The 7,091-nt window shown below is 31.6% G+C and overlaps 1 long non-coding RNA gene across 1 annotated transcript in view; it reads left to right on the forward strand.

Moving 5' to 3' along the window:
* LOC141489871 (uncharacterized) overlaps positions 1–6,859 on the forward strand; it is a 59,074-nt gene extending 52,215 nt beyond the window's left edge. The window contains exon 4 of the long non-coding RNA XR_012469014.1: positions 6,730–6,859. This is a non-coding gene — a long non-coding RNA (uncharacterized LOC141489871). The remainder of the gene's footprint in view (positions 1–6,729) is intronic.
* Positions 6,860–7,091: the final 232 nt, after the last annotated feature.

Below are 7,091 nucleotides of genomic sequence, written 5' to 3' on the forward strand. Positions count from 1 at the left end.
ATTCATTATTCCAGTCATTTGAAATATTTTTGGATTTTCTTTGATATTAAATAAATTGAATATCCCTCCATGATTTTTGTCATCTTCAACTTTCTAAGAATATTGCTTAGTTCTTTATCAAAGTTATTAATAAATATGATGATAACAGAGGACCAGTGACAAATCTTTGATGTGCTCTACAGAAGATCCCTCTCCAACTTGACATTGATCCAGTCTTTTAGATCTATTCATTCAATAAGTTCATAAGCCAATAAAGCAACTTCCATCTATCTCAAAAATCTTTACATGGTCTTCTGTTAGCATGAAAGACACAGCCAAATGTTGGTTGCAATTCAAATATATGATCAATTCCTGCCCTATTCTCAGTTAAAAGGATATCATGGGTTACAAGGGAAGGGAAAGATCAGGGAAGAAGGGACTGATAAAAGGAAAGGTGAAGGTATAAGTGAAAAATAAAAAGAAATTAAAAAAAGTTAAGCAGGAAAGAAGTAAAATTTTAGTGAGGAGGAATGAGGAAAAGGAAAGAGAAAAATATAAATGGAGAAAACACAGAGGGAAATATAGAATTAGTAGTTTTAATTATAAATGTGAATGGGGTGAATTGTACCATAAAATGGAAGTAGATAGCAAAATGGTTTAAAAACCAGAATCCTACTATACGTTGTTTACAAGAAACATATTTGGAGAAGAGAGATAAACACAGGTTAAAGATAAAAGGATGGAGTATATCATGCTTCAGCTGAAGTAAAAAAAATGAGTAGTGATTCTATTCTCAGATAAAAGCAAAAATTGATCTCATTAAAATGGATAAGAAAAGAAACTATATCTTCTGAAAAGACACCATTGGAAATGAAGCTATATTATTACTAAACATGTATGTACCTAGTGGCATAACATCTAAATTTCTAGAGGAAAAGCTGAGTGAATTAAAAGGAGATATAGACAACAAAACTTTAATATTGGGGGGGTCTCAACATCCCTCTCTTAAGAAGGAAGTTAAGAAGGTAAATGAAATCTGAGAAAACTTAGATATAAGAGACGCCTGGAGAAAACCATGAAAATGGAAAAGATATAGCTTTTTCTTGGCAGTACATGGCACCTATACGAAAATTGACCATGTACTAGGGCACTGAAACTTATAATCAAATGCAGAAAGGAAGAAATAATAAATACACACACTTCTCAGACCATGATGCAATAAAAATTACATTTAATAATAGGTCATGTAGACCAAAAACTAATTGGAAGCTAAATGACAATGAATGGGTAGATCAAACACCAAATAATAAAAATAATCAATAATTATATCCAAGGAAAAAGATGCTAATGAGACAAAATACCAAAATTTATGGGATGCAGCCAAGAAAATTTTGAGGGGAAAATGTATATCTCTAAATGCCTAGAGAAAGAGGAGATCGATGATTGGGTATGCAACTAAAAAAGAGGAAAAAAAACAAATTAAAGATCTCCAATTAAATACCAAATTAGAAATTCTGAAAATCAAGGGAGAGATGAATAAAATTGAAAGCAAGAAAACTATTGATCTCGTGAATAAAACTAAGAGTTTGTTTTATGAGAAAACCAATAAAATAGACAAACTTTTGATTAATCTGATTAAAAACAAGAAAGAAAACTAAATTACTGGTATCAAAAACAAAACAGGGTGAACTACCCACCAATAATGAGAAAATTAAAGATATAAATAGGAACTACTTTGCTGAAGTATATGCTAATAAATTGGATAACCTGAGTGAAATGGGGGAAAATGTACAAAAATGCAAACTGCCTAGATAAAGTACTTCAATAACATCATTTCAGAAAAAGAAATTGAAGTAATCATCAATAACCACTCTAAGAAAGACTCTCCAGATGAATTTACAAATGAATTCTAGCAAACATTTACAGAACAAATAATTCCTATTCTACATAAACTATTTTTTAAAATAGGAGAAGTAGTTCTGCCAAATTCTTTTTATGACACCAACATGGTGCTGATTCCTAAACCAGGAAAAATCAAAACAGACAAAAAAAATTATAGGCCAATCTCCCTAATGAATATTGATGCAAATATCTTAAATAAAATTTTGACAGTGAGATTATAGCAAATTATTACTAGGATAATGCAACATGATCAGGTAAGATTTATACAAGTAGGCAGGGATGGTTCAATATTACTAGAACACAATATTATTGAACTTATCAGTAGCAAAACCAAAAACAATCATATGATTATCTCAATAGATGCTAAGAAGTCTTTGATAAAATACATTCCTATCAAAACTACTAGAAAATTTAGGAATAAATGAAATAATTAATAGTATCTATCTAAAATCATCAACAAATATTATATGTAATGGGAATAAACTTAGAGCATTTCCAACAAAATCAGGAGTGAAACAAGAATGCCCATAATCACCATTACTTTTCAATATAGTATTAGAAATGCTAGCTTTAGTGATAAGAGAAGAAAAAGAAATTGAAGGAATCAGAATGGACAATGAGGAAGCAAAGCTTCTACTCTTTGTAAATGTTATGATGGTATACTTAGAGAACCCCAAAAAATCATCTAAAAAACTCCTTGAAACAATTATTATCAAAGTCAATAAAGTAGCAGTATATAAAATAAACCCACATTAGCCAGTAGCATATGATTTTATATATATGTGTATATATATATATATATATATATATATATATATATATATATATATATATACCACAAAGCCCAAGAGCAAGAGATAAAAAGAAAAATTCCATTTAAAGTAACTATAGACAGTATTAAATTCTTGGGAATCTACCTCCCAAGACAAACACAGAAACTGTATGAACACAATTATAAATCACTTTTCAATCAAATAAAATCAGATATAATTAATTGGAAATATGTCAATTGCTCCTGGTTAGTTCAAGCTAATATAATAAAAATGACAAATCTACCCAAATAAAATCACCTATTCAGTGCCATACCAATCAAACTACCAAATAACTACTTTACTGAGGTAGAAAAAATAGTAACAAAATTCATCTGGAGCAACAAGGTCAGAAATAGCAAGGGAACTGATGAAAAAAAAAAGTTAAAGGAAGGTGGTCTAGCTCTACTAGATCTAAAACTATACCATAAAGCAACAGTCATCAAAACTACCTGGTACTGGTTTATAAATAGAATAATGGATCATTGGATCAACTCTTTTGAGCCTAGGGTAGGTTCAAAAGAAAGCATATTAAATGACTACAGCAGTCTACTGTTTGACAAGCCCAAAGATACCAGCCTCTGGGATAAGGAGTCACTATTTGATAAAAATTGCTGGGAAAACTGGAAAATAGCATGATAAAAACTAAGCATAAACCCATATCTCACATCTTATACAATATAAGGTCAAAATAGGTACAGGATTTAGACATAAATGGTGACAGCAAAGATAAATTAATAAAACAAGTACTACTCTATCGGATCTATGGAAAGGGGACAAGTTTATGACCAAACAAGAAATAGAGTACATTATAAACTCCAAAATGAATGATTTTGACCATATTAAATTTAAAAGTTTTTGTACTATTAAAATAAATACTGCCAAAATTAGAAGGAAAACTGAAAGCTAGGAAACAATCTCCACAACTAGGCATTCTGATAAAGGTCTCATTTATAAAATATATAGATAATTGCGTCAAATTTATAAGGCTACAAATCATTCCCCAATTGATAAATGGTCAAAGGATATGAACAGTTTTCAAATGAAGAAATTAAATCTATATATAACCATATTCAAATATGCTTCAAATAATTATTGATTAGAGAAATTCAAATTAAAACACCTATGAGGTATCACCTCATACCTATCAGATTAATAAAAAGGAAAATGATCAATGTTGGAGAGGTTGTGGGAGTACTGGGGAGTACTGTGGGAGAACATTGATGCATTGCTGGTGTAGTTGTGAACAGATCCAACCATTCTGGAGAACAGTATGGAACTATGCCCAAAGAACAATAAAACCATTCATATACCTTGATCTAGCAATTCTAATTCTAGGTTTATCCCCAGATGAAATCATAAAAAAATGGGAATAGTTGCACATGTTCCAAAATATTCATAGCAGCTCTTTTTGTAGTGGCAAAGAATTGGAAAATTGAGGGGATGCCCATCAATTGGGGAATGGTTAAACAAGTTATGGTATATGAATACTATGGAATATTATTATTCTATAAGAAAGCATAAATGGTCAAACTCTAAAGAAGCATAGAATGAGTTACAGGATCTGATGCTGAGGGAAGGGAGCAGAACCAAGAGAACAACGCACACATTAACAACATTGTGAAATGATCACCTTGATGGAACCAGCTCCTCTCAGCTCTTCAGAGAGCTAGGGCATCTGTAATAAGACTGGCTATGGACAATGCTATTCCCATCCAGAGTAAAACAAAACCAAAACAAAACAAAAAAAAAACTCTTCAGAGTTTGATGAACACTTTATAAAAATGATCTCTTATGTATTTCTTTCCCTTAATCCTAATTCCTCAGCCTGAAAATGTTTATCAAAAATACGTTTGTAAGATGTTAACCTGTTTACCACTGAAGGTGGGGGTGGGAAGGGAAGGTGGAAGGAAATTTTGTAACTTAAAAATATACATATGCATGTGGGAAAAAAAAGTTAAGAAAAAAGGAAATCCTCGAATGATTTATCCTTTTTTTAATTGACATTTTATTTTTCCAGATATATGTTATAAAAGTTTTCCAACATTCATTCACATGCATATGTATATTTATAGGTTACATATTTTCCTTCCACCCTCCCTTTACATGCCCCTCCCCTCAGTGGCAAATAGTCAAGTTAATGCTGAACATACACATTTCTGTTAAACTTGTTTACATATTAGTCATTTTTGGTATGTGGAATTAGGATTAAGGGGAAAGAAAGAAAACTATGGGATAGGAAAGAAATACAAAAGAAAAAAAAATTTAAATAAGTGAATGTATTATTCATCAGATTCTGAAGGGTTTTTTGTTTGTTTTCTTGTTTTCTTTTTGTTTTTCTTCTTCTGGATGGGAATAGTATTGTCAAAAGTCTAGGGTTGTCCTAGGGTTGTCCAAGCTCCAGGGTTTGTCCAAGTTCCCTGAACTGCTGAACTGCATTTAACAAAGCCGATCAACTCACAATGCTGTGTTAATTTGTATGTTGTTCTCTTGGTTCTGTTCCCTTTGCTCTGCATCAGTTCCTGTAATTCATTCCATACTTCTCTAGAATCTGACCATTCATAGTTTCTTATAGAATAACAGAATTCTATAACATTCATATATCATAACTGGTTCAGTCATTCCCCAATTTTTTTTTTTTTAGTATTTTGCAAGGCAGATGGGGTTAAGTGGCTTGCCCAAGGCCACACAGCTAGGTAATTATCAAATGTCTGAGACCGGATTTGAACCCAGGTACTCCTGACTCCAGGGCCGGTGCAGTCATTCCCCAATTGATGGACATCCCCTCAATTTACAATTCTTCGCCACCACTAAAAGAACTGCTATGAATATTTTGGAACATGTGGGATTTTTTCCATTTTTTTATGATTTCTTCTGGATATAGACCTAGTATGGGTCAAAGGGTATAATCAATTTTATTGTTCTTTGGGCATAGTTCCATATTGCTCTCTAGCATGGTTAGGTCAATTCACAGATCCATCAGTAATGCATCAATGTCCCAATCCTCCCACAACCTCTCCAACATTGATCATTTTCTCTCTTTGTCATCTTAGCCAATATGATAGGTGTGAGGTGATACCCACATAGTAGTTTTAATTTGCATTTCTCTAATTGGTATTGATCTGGAACATTTTTTCAGTGTTACATATAATTTCTTCTTTTGAAAACTGATTGTATTCTTTGACCATTTATTAATTGGGGAATGACTTGTAACCTTATAAATTTGATTTATATATTTTAGAAATGTGGCCTTTATCAGAGCCCCTAACTGAAAATTGTTTCTCAACTTTCTGTTTTCCTGCTAATTTTGGCAGCATTGATTTTATTAGTGCAAAACCTTTTTATTTTAATATAGTAGGGAATGATTTATTACTGATTTTTCATTATTCCCTCTACTTTTTCTAAATATTACAAATACCATATCTTTAGAATTGTCTTGGAATTTTGTCAGTAATCTAAATTAAGATCATTAGCATTTAATTTGAAGTTTCTATAGTCTGTTTTTTAAAAATATAGTGATTGTTTTTTATTCCTCATACTGTCCTGTTCCTCAGAATCTTTCAAAAATCAAACACAAAGGTTCAAGTTACTTTTATTAGATTTGTTTTTTATTCAAGAGTTAAAGATATAATTTATTCAGGCCTGTTCACTCTAACCAGTTAATTTGAGATATGTTCTTACTATCCTGTTGTTTCTCTTGGTTTAACTCTTTTAAAATTATTTTTATTCCAAATTTTCCAGTCTAAAGATAAAGATAATTTTCCTTGATAGAGAAAACAGAAAGAAAATAAGAGTGGAAGAGTTTCTCTCTCTCTCTCTCTCTCTCTCTCTCTCTCTCTCTCTCTCTCTCTCTCTCTCTCTCTCTCCTATCACACCAGATCCATTCCAGACAATAGTACTATAATTTCTTTGATTTGTCATCTTCCCTGAATGAATTAAAATGATCTTATTTTGTTATCCTTAGCATTTATCATCAGCCTCTTTTTATTTTCAGCTTTAGCACTTTTATCACTATTTTTTCTTTCTTTTTTATTTTCAGGAACTCCGGGGTTGAATGGCTTTTCCAGGGTCACACAGATAGTAGACAGCTGAGAATGGAATCGAATTCATGTCTTCCTGACTCCAGAACCAGGACTCTATCCACTGAACCACTTAGCTGCTCTATATCACTATTGGTATGGTTATCATGTTGCTCTTTTTTTAATCTAATTTTTATTACTTCATTTTGCTTTCATCTTCTGCAAATATCTTTTAAAAAACCTGCCTTGGTTATTGATTTCCCTAGGTATCCATATCAATTTCCCTAGATGTTTTCTCATTTTTTCCTCATTAATTTCTTTTTTATTTGTTTTAGAATTTCAACAATCACAAGATAACATTTATAGCTAGATGGACCTTAGA

This window comes from Macrotis lagotis, chromosome 5 (assembly GCF_037893015.1).
Source record: "Macrotis lagotis isolate mMagLag1 chromosome 5, bilby.v1.9.chrom.fasta, whole genome shotgun sequence".
In the NCBI taxonomy this organism is placed as follows: Eukaryota; Metazoa; Chordata; class Mammalia; order Peramelemorphia; family Peramelidae; genus Macrotis; species Macrotis lagotis.